We start from the raw sequence: 15,333 nt of genomic DNA, 5'->3' as shown, positions 1-15,333 counted from the left end.
CACTTACACATAAGGAGATATAAATCATATGCTATGCTGTACATTTTATGGACATGTAAAGGAATCCCACATTATTTTATGGAGTACCTCGGGAGCATCCTGAGTGTTAAGGCTGGCTTTAGCAAGGACTATGATCAATACAATTATTTTTACTACAATAATTATTTTTCTTCTATGAAACCCAGAATCCTGACTCCACTTGCAGGCAGGAATATATATGTTGAGCCTGATTTTTCTGGTGTGTGTAAAATACTTCCTAGAAATAATGAGGCGATTTTAGAAATAATGGTTAAATCATTCAGGTTGTATTTCCTGCCCCCAAACAGTTCCACAAAATGATACCAAACCTGAAAGATTTAATGGATTCACAGTGCCTGGGTTCCACATACTCTGAGACTTAGCTTTGTATTTCAAATGAATTTGCATAAGACCTGTTTGTCTTTGAATCTTTAGCACCTTATAGACAAAACTTTTTATGGCTTTCCTCCGTGGGCAATGCTTGATCTCACATAACATGTAGACTCCAGCATTTTGTATATATGTTTGTTCTTTTTTTTTTTTGTACAGACTATTTACTTGTTCAGAAAATGGGGGTTTCCCAATTTGGTCTTTATCCTGCAGTTAAACTAAGTTTAAACTCTCCCGGCAGGTCTCCCTTGAGGCTCTCTTCACAGATCACAGGCTAGTATGAATCTGGAAGATAACATCTACACAAAATTCTATGAATTGGAAAGATCTTTGTATCCAACCTGAAATGCACGTAGATACTGGCTGCAGAGGAGCATCACTAGGGGGAGGGACAAAACACCTTTGAGAAGCTCACTGTACTCGCCAGCTCACGACCAGCTTTCTGTTAGGAAAACTTGGGATTGGCAGTCAGCCAGTCACGTGCAGCTTTGCTGATGAATGACTACTTCTTTTTCACACCATTTATGAAAACAAACCTTCAACTTTGCTGCCTGTTCTATTTAAGAAAATTTGCTGTTTCTACTCTCTGTATCTGATTTTAAAAGGGAAAAAAAATATTCATACCTGGCTTTCAGGTCATTGACTTTGAATTCTTACAAAGCAAAGGTCATTGTGTTTTTCTTGAGTAGATACCTAATAAATTTTGCTTGAAAGTACTTCTACTTTTCTTTGGCATTTATGTAAATTCTGTGTCTTATTCCATGGTATTAGTTAAAAAATCAACTGGAAACACTTGGCCTATGGTCCCTTGACACGTGAATGGAGAAATACATGTTTGCATCAACTCAGGAGAATTTTAAAAATAAGCCACCAAAGCCCCCTTGCTAAACCCTCTTTACTTAAATATGGCTCCTCGGCCAAAGTGACGTATCTCAAAAGATCCCTGCCTCAAACCTGGCTATTTTCCAAGAAGTTAGTTACAAATATTGCAAGTTATGAACACCTGTCTTGGAACTTTCAAATGCTTCTCCTGAAGAATTTACCATCACTGATCTTTGAGTGAATTTCAAAACTGCTGCAGAGGGATCATCCTTTCTGCCACACAAATAACAAAGAGTTACCACTGGGACTTGGGTTCTTTCTAAAATCATCTCAGTCCCTTCTTCATCCATACGTTTCAACCCACATTCATATCTGTCCAATAGTCAGAAACAAGGTCCTCTCCCAGACCTCAGTTCATAAATGAGTCTTATTGCTTCAGCTCAGATCTCCTCTATTCCACTGCATAACTTCTAACTCTCTCTAGCTCTCCACTGAGATGTGCTCCCTTGTGGGAAGAATACACCTCACAGAAAGTAGCAGTCCCGTTTCTGCCTGAGTGCTGTCAGTCACTTAAGTCTGTACATCTGAACCTCTCCATCCAGGTCATTGGAAGGCTAGCAGGAAGGGATGCTGATGTTTAGGCACCAAATGTTAGGTCCTGCTTTAGTTGCTTCATCACTGGAAACTAGCTGGTCCTTTCCTTACTTGGTCAAAAGCTGGGAGGATCTGTTTACGTGACTGCCGACTTTCATATCTGCTTACTCCTTGATCTCTCTTTGTAGGTGGTCAGTTTGTGTGGCCTGATAATTTCTTCCCACTCTTTTCCAGATTTCGGCTACAAAGGAGGATATTATTAAGAGAATCATCTGGTTACAAAAGACTAAGTACTCTGACAGCATCTCAGAGTCCATTTATTTAAAGAATTATTTCAGCCTCCTCTCCAGATGGTAGCTCTTTAAGGATTGTTTGGGTATCAATTATGTTTTCAAATCATGTACTCCTCACTGATAGAGGGTCAGAGCACAAGTGGAGATTGGCCTTAGAAGTAAAATGTTCCACAGTAGGGATTTGCTCATGGAACAAATTCATTATTTGCTTATGGAACAAATTCGGTCTGCTTTCTGATATTGGATGTCCTCTCAGCTACAAATGGTTTGTACAGAGAACAGTGGCCATCAGTTTGACAATAGGATCTCTAACTTTGAACCTTAATTAAATGAAATGTTATTCTCCCCCCAAATTCCTTTTTTTCCATTTTGTATTAGAAGAAAACTATACATCATTTTTAAGTTCATTTTCTTGCTTTCGTCAGTGAAAACTGGCAGACATGTTTGTTTTCTCTTGGTGTGTAAATGTGTGTGTGGCACCCTCAGCTTTCCTCTCCTCCCACTACTGAAATGCTTCCTCTCTGTCTCTTCTCAGAAATCAGTTTGTGAACGTTTGTGACGGGTGCTCATTGTCAGCCACAGACCTGGAAAGTGACCAGAGAGAAGGGAAAGTTAAGTGCTGCTACACACCGAGCTAGGTCCTTATCATCACAGTGAAATTAGAACGAAGTCTATGTTGTGCCCACTCACTCGTCAGATGAGGAAGTGAAGGCTGCAAGAGGCTGAGAGGCTCCTTTGTTATGTGTGCAGTGGGGTAGCATGTGGTAGAAGATGGATTTGGAACCTGATGGAGCTCCCTCCCAAGCCTGCATGCTGCCTTCTGTATCGCCCAGACTTGGTGACAGCACATCACTGTCTGTCTCCATCCATCCACTCTTCCTCATTCACCATTCACAGACACGTTGCCATGGCAAGCTCCTCCTAACAGCATCTTACTATGCACATGTGATGAGAAAGGGTACTAAAGTATCTCCTGAGAAAAGCTCTCTCTGGCTTCTAAAACTACACAGTAACTATGAGTTCTGATTCACCGAGGCTCTGGGAGCCAGCTCAGCAGCCAATGGAGCTTCAGGGAAGTGTTTGGTATTCAAGCCACTTGGAGACCAGCAAACCCAACATGCTCTAGGAACACAGAGTACTCGCTGGACAGCTTTTAAATACACACAGCCTCGGGATACACTAGCCATTCTCAGCAGGGTGACGCTCTCTGTGGCTCAGAGCCTTAGCTCACTGCTAAATTTGGCCCCCTGGGAGCTCAGGAAAGTTCCATCTGAGCTCATACACATACATATATCTTGACCCATAAAACTCGGAACACAGGACAGAAATCAGTCTAGCAAATCTTCACCTGTTCCTTGGGGGTTTCTTGTTTCATCCTTCCCCCTAAAATATGATGGGTGACTCAGTCATCCTTGTCTCTTCTAAAAATAAATGCCATTTCAGCCAAACTCTTGTTGCTATTAACACCCTTAGACAGGTGTCAAGTCTTGCATTATATTGCAAGAGCTTGAGAATGACTCCCTAAAGCATTTTTAATTTTTTAAATTTAACAATCATTAGACATTTATTGTCCAAAAAAGAAGAAAAATATGAAGGTGCACAAGGAGGAAACATTACAAATGACACTTGAGTATCAAGCTTTGAAACATATCTCTCCAGAGTATTTTCATATGTGTGTGTGTGAGGGGGGGAGGGAGAGAGAGAGACATGAGGAGGAAAGGAGGGAGGGAGGGAGGGAGGGAGGGAGAGAGAGGGAGAAAGAGAGGGAGAGAGAGGGATGAGGAAGGGAGGGAGAGAGAGAGAACATGTACATCCAGTGTGCTCATAAGCATGTGCAGTCAACTGAACACACTCTTACATTCTTCAACTCTCCTTGAGTGAGACTCTAGAGTCAATTGATTAAGTGAATTGGACATTAACAACTTCTATAAAGAAAAGAAGAAAAGTCGACTTTGGTCATCAGGATTCATAAAATGGGAATCAACACAAATTTCCAAGGTCAAGAATGGCTCGGTTATAACTAGGTATAAAACCCAATGGAATCTGAAGACCTTATCAAGGAAGGGAAGGAAACGTGAGGAAAAAGAAAATTTATCTTGCCCTACACACATTAGGCATCTTTCCAGCTAAGTGATGGCTGAAGGAAAACATTAAGTTGATAAATGTGGACACCACAGAGCAGTTTGGTGTAACAGCCAAACTCCTGGGAGGTACAAAGGGCACAAGTTCTGAATCAATACTGCCAGAACAGATAACAACTTATTTGGGGTGGGGGGAAGCATCACAGAAAAGTTAGAAGTAAAATATTTTTATGTGCTTCCATGATTCATCTCACTTGGAAGATCGGGACATTTGGCAAGGTAGAGGGACATTTGTAATGATCAAAATGTAATGCTCTTGTCATCTAGTGTGTGCATGGACCAAGGATGCTGATAATTTCTCACAAGGCCAAGAATGCTGACAATGTCCCACAATGCACACAAAGGCCTCTACGACAAAGGAGCATTTAGCTAACTAGCCCTACTGCTGAGGATCAGAAATTCCGCCTTAGCGTAACTCCGATGTTTAAGGGGGATTTGTATTATAAATCATACTGGGCAAAGCTGATTCAATCCTGAATTAGTGAGTGGACATCTTCTGCTCAGCTCCCCTGGCAGAGCACAGCCAGCCTCCTGTCTTCTGGACGTAAGGATGGAATGTAGTCAGGAAAGGGAAGGTAACTAAGGAGACATGAAAAATGGCAGCTGGATAATGTCTACAGGTAAACATTCCTCTCTGCAAAGTGTCTTAGAAGAGGGCTAAGTTCAAGGTCAAAGCACCAGCAGATTTGATGTCTGAGAGGGTGCCCTTCCTCATAGATGGCCATCTCCTTTCTGTGTCCACTCTTGGAGAAGGAAGGGAGCTCTCAGTCCCCCTTTCATTGGGCATCATTGTCATTTCTAATACCTCTACTCCAATTATCCCCCCCAACTCCAAAAGGCCCCATTTCCATAGAATATTATAGTGGGGATTAACATGTGAATCTTATGGAGGAAATGGACATTCCATTTAATGTACCAAACTTACTTCACATATTCTTTTTCCATAATGGCAATGCCCTCAATGAGAACTGTACCTAAGTCAGAACTGCTTAACTAAGAAAAGACATGCAGAGCATACTGAGGGCTACGAAGATGACTCAATGGGTCCAAGGAAGAAGAGCTGAGTTCAGATCTCTAGCGTCCATGAGGCAGCAAGCTGGTGAGGCAGGTTCTCTGCAACTCAGGCAACCTAGCCAATTGGTAAGCTATAGGTTCCAGGTTCAGTGAGAGATTCTCAAAAAAGAAAGAAAGCGAGAGGGAGGGAGGGACAGAGGGAGGGAGGGACAGAGGGAGGGAGGGACAGAGGGAGGGAGGGAGGGAGGGAGGGAGGGAGGGAGGGAGGGAGGGAGGGAGGGAGGGAGGGAGGGACAGAGGGAGGGAGGGAGGGAGGGAGGGAGGGAGGGAGGGAGGGAGGGAGGGAGGGAGGGAAAATGTGATGTGAAGCAAATACTGACTGAGGAAGAAGATACCTAAGCTTCTATACCAAGAGCACACACAGGTACGTGCACACACACAAATTAAAGGGCTATATGCTGAAGAAGCAAAGAAGTAGCAGGAAATGGGTACCTTGAGCTCACCCCTTAATACTTCAGGCTGTTTCAGGTTCTCTAGTCAAGCAACCCCTACTCCCTAAGATCAGACTATTTGATCCCCTTTGTTTCACTTTGTGTTCTCCATCATTTGCTTACACGGTGAACTCAAATGAACATTCAGAAAGGCCTCAAGAGAGGATGATCAGTACTCAAAATTTCCATTCCACAAGCAACAGAGGATGGCACTGAAACAGTGGGTTGTCTGTTGAATGATCCCATTCACAAGTGCGACTTTGAGCACCGATACCATGCACATTACATAGGAAGCATCCAAGTGAGATGAAATATTACAAGCAATTGCAAATATTGGATACAAGTATTACATTGGATAATCGTAAAATATCAGTACTCCTTACCAGTGTGAAAACACAGACAGGGTCATGATGAACTATAAAGTAGTTAGATAGAAAGCCGGGCGGTGGTGGCGCACGCCTTTAATCCCAGCACTCGGGAGGCAGAGGCAGGCGGATCTCTGTGAGTTCGAGACCAGCCTGGTCTACAAGAGCTAGTTCCAGGACAGGCTCCAAAACCACAGAGAAACCCTGTCTCGAAAAACAAAACAAACAAACAAAAAAAGTAGTTAGACTCCTGTCCCAGAAAAGTTGCCTTGGGGAGAATAGCAAGGAATTATGTGTATTTTTGATTGCCAGCTGGCTATTCTTCAATCAGTATCAGGTCTCAGGATTAGATGGGCATAGATATTCAGAGTTGGTTTAGAGAGCGTCTGTGAAACACTGCAAATGACACCACTCGTTTTTCACATCGTCTAAAGACATTAGTCTAGATTTGGAACAATACCATTTTTTAACAGATGAGCTTTCATACAAAGAATGGGTCACTAAGACCAAATTCCACTAAAACTCGGCATTCAGGGCTCTCTGCCTTGACAGTACCTGTATGAATGCCACTGGCATTACTGCTAAGTACTGAGACTCAGTAGCGTAGGCACAGTTAAGACGTAACTTTTTTTCTTTAATACCAAAGACAATTCTCCTCCTGATGACTCAGCATCAATAAAGCACGTGTAATTCAAAATGAAAGGGCGCACACATAAACGCCAATCTATTCAGAACCCGCTGTGTCTTTATAGGTCACACTGGGGACATAAGAATTTCTCACTTTTTTCTTAAACAAGAAAGCCCACCACTAACCGCTCCTATACAAACTTAACCTGTTGTTAGAAACTTATCCATAAGCTTCCCCTAGAATTATTGGCATTTTTCTCTTACTCTTTTAGCAAATGAGTGGGAACTGGCAAGATTATCTTTGCCCAACTCTCTAGGAACACATGAGTACTAGTTGGTCAAATTTGTAATTAGGTCCCTAAAATATTTTTTTTATCTGTTTCTACCATGCTTTCCTCTTTCTGCTTACTGATGGCTTAAGTCTCACGGTGCTTAGGAATTCTGGATCGCTGCTATGCAGACCTCCTGACCACCCAACACAAACACACACATCCTCAAGCCTTTGGTCAGCTGTCAAATGATATGGCAGAAAGCTTAACAGACATCTGCTCATGCCCTCATGGGTATGGTATTTCCTTCACTGTCAAAGATAAATTGCAAGACAGCTGTATTGACAACCCTGGCATACTTCCCAAGCCAGATGATACATAGATGAAATGGTCAGTTTTCTAAATGAAATCACGCATAACTTTCCTACATCAGGAGCTGTAGTTCTTCCCTGTAGGGACACATCTTAAAGCAACAACAAGGGATCATCGAATCAGCTTCAAATATGAAAATGGCAGAGCCTTTTCCATCCATGGCTGTGTGAAGACTCGCAATGTTGTATAATTTGAAGATTGCCACAGAATTCAGCATTTGAAAAACTCTATTTGAAGTTCAAAGAATTTTTAAAAGAGAGAGACTATGAATTTCTTTTTTTTTAAGTCAATTCATTTATTTTGAAAGGAAGGAATATTAACATGGATGCCTAGGGAATAATATTTTATCATTGTATGCATGCTGACATTCAGAGAATCTATTTCGTGATGTACGATATAAGCTGCTTCAAATATTGTGAAGCTTTAACTGAAATCCCAGTGTTAAATCCAACTGCATGTTTCTTTGTTGTCAACATAATATTAGCCTTTCTGCAATTCCTATAGGATTTGTGGCACTGCTTATCTAAATTTCTCTAAAACCAGCATCACATCTTATATAAGCATGGATTTAATGTCACGAGTGAATTTTCTAGACTGTATCCCAACTATCAACACTTAGGGATACAAGGGCCATACCTAAATATAATTAAAGCTATTTACAGCAAGCCGACAGCTAACATCAAATTAAATGGAGAGAAACTTAAAGCCATCCCACTAAAATCAGGAACACGCCAAGGCTGTCCACTCTCCCCTTACCTCTTCAATATAGTGCTTGAAGTCTTAGCAATAGCAATAAGACAACATAAGGGGATCAAGGGGATTCGAATTGGAAAGGAAGAAGTTAAACTTGCGTTATTTGCAGATGATATGATAGTGTACTTAAGCGACCCCAAAAACTCCACCAAAGAACTTCTACAGCTGATAAATACCTTTAGTAATGTGGCAGGATACAAGATCAACTCCAAAAAATCAGTCGCCCTCTTATACACAAAGGATATGGAAGCAGAGAGGGAAATAAGAGAATCATCACCTTTCACGATAGCCACAAACAGCATAAAATATCTTGAGACTATGAATTTCTAACTACCAATATATCTCCCCTGAACCCCATGAAAAGAGTAATTTTCAATCTCACCTCGGGCTTACTTCTGTTTACCTGACAAGAGTGTTTGCTGGCTTGTAGAATGGGTGGAATAAAAATACCATCGCATAACGTCTGAGAGTAGATGAGATAAAATGCACACACAGCTCACTATATAGTTGGCACTGGAAGGCTAGGCCCCTCTCGTTTCCTTTTGAAGTCACCACGTTGGCTGTTAGATCCTCTTGGCTCACTGACCAGCTTAATCAGAGTGGAAGATTGAAAAGGGGATGATTTGAATGTAGGCTTCAAGATGTATCAAGCCAAAGAGAGATTTTAAAACAAGATATTGTAGGGAAAAGATACTGCATTTTTTTTTTTTACAGTAAGCCAATCGGTTCTTATGAAAGAAGGAACATTAAAGCAGAATTCAGACAGAGAGGGAAAAAAAAAAGAGGCAATTTGAATATTGTTCCATTGACCGGTGTCCTGTTTTGATGGCTGTTCCACAAAGATCTGGTCCATAGGAGGCTCAGAAGGTTAAGGAGTGATGGAGGCCAGTAACCTATCTTAGGGAGCCCTGTATCCTGCCCCATATGAGCTGTGGCATTGAGACAGCTGTTAGCATAACCATAAGCATCCTCAGGTTAAGTGAAGAAAACTAAACTGTCAAGATCTCTACACTTCTATCTGTAAACTCTGTGTTAGAAATATTTCATGGAAAACAAATACTAGCAGATTAAAAGAAATTATAACTCTAAGGACAGAAACCCTGTAGTAGAATTAGTGACCAAAAGTGGATGTGTTGGCACATGTCTACAGTCCCAACCCCCGTGAGGTAGGGATGGGGATAGTTAGCTCAAAGCCAGCTTGGGATACACTGTGAGTCCTCTCTCAAAAGAAAGAGATTAGGGAGCAACAGAGGGAGGAAGAAAGAGAGGAGTAAGCCAGACTACAAGCAAGCTCAGATGCCTGTATAGGCTGTACTGATCCAGTACAAGCAACAAATGCATGAAGAAACAATAGCAATTATTATTTTTAAATGAAGGCTAAAGAAGCACAAAACTGCTAAGTATCTGAAGAACTATCCAGTCTCGGGAACAAAGAGGAAATAAATTAATTCTTCACCTAGCAAATTGGCAGATAGGCAAAAATTTGGCTTTGTACCATGTTTACAGTAATGGAAATTGATAAAATACAGGGAACAAAAATGTTTCAATTAACAAGAAAAACTTTAAAATATTATATATCTATGGTCCTATATACTTATTGAAAGGGAGTTGTTATATCTTCACATTTTAATTATAAGTTTATATATTTATTTCTACTATTACATACTTATTTTAAAAGCTTAACTACCAAAAATAAACTGATTACTATAGATATTTTGATATTATTCCTGTAATAAAATGGCAGTGGAATACTATGTTCACATTTTAAAAGGAACCACAGTTAAGGTGATGATGTGTAGAGATAGTCTTAGGGCATTATTCAGGCAAAAAGCTGCAAATACAATATCCTAGTCTTATATGGAAGAATGCATGTTTACCCATGTGCATCTGCACATAGGACATGAAGGTGTGTGTATGTTATGTGTATTTGCATTCCCCTAGGCTGTATTATCCATGAAGCATGCAATTTCACAAATCAAAAACAGAAAAAAATCCAGTAACTTCATAGGTTACAACTGAGCAAATGGATATAGACACAGTGAAACAAAGACCAAAATTTCACAAAAAATGAAGGGTTTTGCAATAAGTCTATGACTATATCCTCAGTGATTAAAGTACGTTTATAAGTTTAAAGCTTGTATAATTAAGACATACTTACTTTCATATAAAAAAGTTGTGGTAAAGTAAAATATCTGTTGCCTACAAGCCCCCAAAGCCTAAAATACATAGTTACTTAATTACTCTGGCTTTCATATTCATCTCTAGTTAAGAGAAGTTATATACAACAAATATGTATATATGACAGAAATGCATATAATGAATATATAATCAAAATTTTAGTGCAGTCTAAAGATTTCAGTATTCATTTTAAGCAAAAGAATCACTCAACAAAATAAAAACGCTGAGTTTTCCTTAGGAGGGATAATCACTTCCTATACTTCTTCCCAATATAGTTCTTACCAAAAGTGTGTGTGGCAACTTAGCATCCTCATGTGGTAGAAAAAAACGGGGCTATTGGTCCTGATGTTGTCTGCTTTCTCTCTTTTGAGGCCTGTGTTTCCCGGGCTTCAATGCTGAAATGTGAGAGGGTAGCTGGTATCCACCCCCCCCCCCCCGTGAGAGGGTAGCTGGAATCCGCCCCCCCCCCATGAGAGGGTAGCTGGTAATCTATTGCCCCCTGTGAGAGGGTAGCTGGTATCCACCACCACCCCCCCCCCCCGCCGTGAGAGGGTAGCTGGTAATCTATTCCCCCCTGTGAGAGGGTAGCTGGTAATCCGCTCCCCCTGTGAGAGGGTAGCTGGTAATCTGTTTATCTCCTCCTGCTGACCCAGCTTCATGCTAACTACTACAGTCTACAGACACTGGCCTGTATGCAGATCCTTCAGCCCTGGCATGGAACTGCTGGGCAGTAACCCTCCACAGAATTGTACTTCTCAATTCTCTGTCTTTAGCAGTGAAGACTCAGGGCAGCGTGCAACACAAAACCCCAGAGTCCTTTGGGCACCAGTGCTCAGCTGTCTATATGACCGAAGTCTGGATTGCTACCTTCAGCACCTTGAATAGATATCCCAATCTCTGTCTCTGCTTCTCTCTCCTCTCTCTTCTCTGTCTTCTCTCTCTCCTCTCTCTTCTCTTTGCCCCCCCTCTCTCCTCTCTTCTCTCTCTTCTCTCTCTCTCCCCTTTCTCTCTCTCTCCTCTCTCTTCTCTTTCCCCCTCCCTCTTGTTATTTCATTATTCCTTTTATTATTTCTCAGGAAAGAAGACAACTGGCATTTTTGCTACTTCTTTTTCAAATCACCACACAGATATGCAGGTATTCCGTAGTATTATGGGGAAGAGGGGATAGGGTTTAAAAATAAAAACACTTTGACAAGTGCTCAATGGTTAATTTGATAAAGATATAAGAATCCTTGATCAGGGGTACACTCATCCATTGCTGGTGGGAATGCAAACTTGTGCAACCATTTTGGAAAACAGTGTGGCGGTTTCTCAGGAATTTCGGGATCCACCTACCCCTGGACCCAGCAATACCACTCTTGGGAATATACCCAAGAAATGCCCTATCATACAACAAAAGTATATGCTCAACTATGTTCATAGCAGCATTGTTTGTAATAGCCAGAACCTGGAAACAACCTAGATGCCCTTCAATGGAAGAATGAATGAAGAAAGTATGGAATATATACATATTAGAGTACTACTCAGCAGTAAAAAACAATGACTTCCTGAATTTTGCAGGCAAATGGACGGAAATAGAAAACACTATCCTGAGTGAGGTGAGCCAGACCCAAAAAGAGTAACATGGGATGTACTCACTCATATTTGGTTTCTAGCCATGAATAGGGGACGTTGAGCCTATTATACGTGGTCCTAGAGAAGCTAATTAAGAAGGTGAACCCAAAGAAAAACATTTAGGCGATGAAAGGAGACAGAGACAAAGACCCACATTGGAACACCGGACTGAAATCTCAAGGTCCAAATCATGAGCAGGAGACAGAGCACGAGCAAGGAACTCAGGACCGCGAGGGGTGCACCCACACACTGAGACAATGGGGATGTTCTATCAGGAACTCACCAAGGCCAGCTGGCCTGGGTCTGAAAAAGCATGGGATAAAACCGGACTTGCTGAACATAATGGACAATGAGGACTACTGAGAACTCAAGAACAATGGCAATGGGTTTTTGATCCTACTGCACGTACTGGCTTTGTGGGAGCCTAGGCAGTTTGGATGCTCACCTTACTAGATCTGGATGGAGCTGGGTGGTCCTTGGACTTCCCACAGGGCAGGGAACCCGGATTACTCTTAGGGATGATGAGGGAGGGGGACTTGATGGGGGAGGGGGAGGGAAATGGGAGGTGGTGGCAGGGAGAAGGCAGAAATCTTTAATAAACAAATAAACAATAAAAAGAAATGAAAAAAAGAATCCTTGATCAAAGTGGTATCTTATATCATTCTTTTTGAAAACTGCCAAAATTAATTTTATTATTTCTTTGGTCTATCTTTGCAATTTCTCCTATCAAAATTATATTTAACTGAATGATTAATGACAATGATAGAAAAACCAAATTTTTGACTCATTAAAAAAATGGAACCTCGTGTCAATTCAAAAGTTATTTAAGAAAAAAAGAAAAGAAGAGTCATCAAAAATGTGTATCTAGCTAAAACAGGAGAAAGCCGAAGAGGGAGAACGCTGCTCTGAACTAAGAGCTAAAGGAGTCAGAAAGTTTCCTAAGGGAGTTAAGAAAAGCCAGTACAAAACATAGAGAAAACTGAAGATACGAATGGAAGCATCTTATGTATTCTTACTTGTAAACTGTGTGTCTGTCTACACACTTGAGTATTTCAGAGAGGGCTGTCCTCAGCCATACAGGCTCCCTGTCACCAACACACAACATATAGGAGAGTAAGATAAAAAAACAAAAGTTCCAGCGTACAGGTTTCATTTCTGCACCAACTTATTTGAGAAGGAACTTCGGGAATCCATCAGGGTTCTGATCAGTGAGGAATCAAAATGTTTGAAAGAAAAAAAATGATCCTTACAAAAGACATTTAATAATCATAGACTTCCAGATTTCCGAAAAAAGAGTAGAATTAAAAGAGGAAAGTTAGGAAATGATAATTTTATTCAAATAAATATCTTAAGTGCATAAAGAAGGAAGCCACGATTGAGCCAGAATTCAGCAGGGTGAGAGTCAGGAGACTGCTTTAGTGCAGTGCTGCTAGGGCACAGGAGGAGCAAGAAGGCCAGTAAGGAGCCAAGAGCCCTAAGGCGCAGATGCAGAAGATGGTAGAAGAATCACATGGTGCACTATGAGCAAGGAAAACATTCATACACATAAAATAAAAATATATCTTTAAAAATTACAAGAACCTAAATGGGAAAAATATGATATTCTAAAATTTTAATGATCCCATACATTCAATGGTATTAAGAAATACAATGTGTGGCAGTTTGAATGTAACTGGCCCCCATAATAGGGGGAGGCACTATTAGGAGATGTGGCTTTGTTGGAGTGGGTGTGGCCTTGTTAGAGGAAGTATGTCACTGTGGGGGTGGAGTTTGAGATTTCCTGTGCTCAGGATACCACCCAGTATGGCAGTCAACTTCCTGTTGCCTGCAAAATATAGCACTCTCAGCTCCAGCATGTCTGCATGCTGCTATGTTCCCTGCCATTATGAGAATGGACTAAAACTTCAAAACTATAAGTGCGCTGCCCTCAATTAGATGTTTTCCTTATAAAAGTTGCCGTGGCCATGGCGTCTCTTCCCAGCAATGCAAACGCTAAGGCACAATGGATATGTTTCTACCAAGCATTCTATAGAATATCAGAAGTGTGTGCATTTGCACACATGACCTCACACTGCCATCCACAACCTTCACACTGCTTCTTATTTAACATAAGACGTTGTTTTCTACGCACGTGGTGGCTGAGTTGAACTTGGATGTTAGCTTATTGTTTGATAGAAATAACATAAAGGAAATCATGGGCTTTTATCAGACATGCCACAACTCTGGAATAGTTGGAGAAATCACGGCTCAATTAACAATGGTCAGATATAGTGAACTTCATTCATCGCTCTTTTCTATACAAAGGAAATCTTAGCTTCTTTGTTTTTGTCAATCACTCTAATGATTGTGTTTCCACTGAGATACAAGTTAAAAGTCCAGGACCACACATCTGTGTAATCATTGCCATTATCTAATTCTAGAACACTTTTATCACCCCCAAAAGAAATGTCCAAACCCATTAAGAGCCACCCCCACTTCCATTTCACAGAGCCATGATAAAACACTAATCTACTTTGTCTCTGCGGATTTCCTGCTCTAGATACTTAGGCAAATGTAAACATAACCGTGCGACCCACTGAATGCGTGCTGTGAACTCTCATTCAGCATGGCAGCAGTAAAATTGGAGCTGAAATTTAGCAATCATATTTCCTCGTATCTTTCCAGTTTAAGACAACTTGGTTTCAGTCAACACTCACTAAGCTTAAAGTACACTCACATGCACTCACTCTCTTCCTGCTCTAGTTCATCTTGGCAAAAGGGACCCCTAGATGGTGGCATTATGGGAGAAGAATGAGATGGCATCTCTTCTAGCCTCTGCAGAAGTGGGTTGACCACCTTGGTGGCCCTGATACAACTTATCCTGGCTGGACCCTTGGCCAATGGTGGTGTCTCCTGTCTGAGCCCTAAACTGCCTCCATCAACAAGATTGCGGCTCTCTGCTCTAGTCAAGCCCAGGCCTTGCCATCTGTGACCTCTCTGCACCTGTATCTACTCTGAGAATGAGATTGGACCATGGTTTGGTTTGGTTTGGTTTGACCACTACATTCTCTCCACCTATTCCAATGTCTGGCATCCAGAGTGCATCCAACAATGTCTTGAGAATGAGGAAATAAGTCCTTCAAAATGCAGCTCAAATATTATCTCCTCTACGAACCATTTCCACCCCGTTCCCTCATGCTCCCATCTGAAGATTATTTTGCTACTCACTGAAGTATCCGTTGGCTTGTATTCGGTAAATGTTTCTTTCCCATAAGCTGAGTCCCACCTCTCTCCCAATGCTCAAGGCTTCCCTCAGACCGTCCCCACCTAAATGATACACCCAAATTTGGGTGTATGTGTATGCATGTTAATGCGTGTGTGCGTGTGGGTGGGGGAGTGTGTATTCACGTTTG

Source organism: Chionomys nivalis, chromosome 20 (assembly GCF_950005125.1).
Source record: "Chionomys nivalis chromosome 20, mChiNiv1.1, whole genome shotgun sequence".
In the NCBI taxonomy this organism is placed as follows: domain Eukaryota; kingdom Metazoa; phylum Chordata; class Mammalia; order Rodentia; family Cricetidae; genus Chionomys; species Chionomys nivalis.
Note: the sequence above shows the minus strand (reverse complement) of the source record.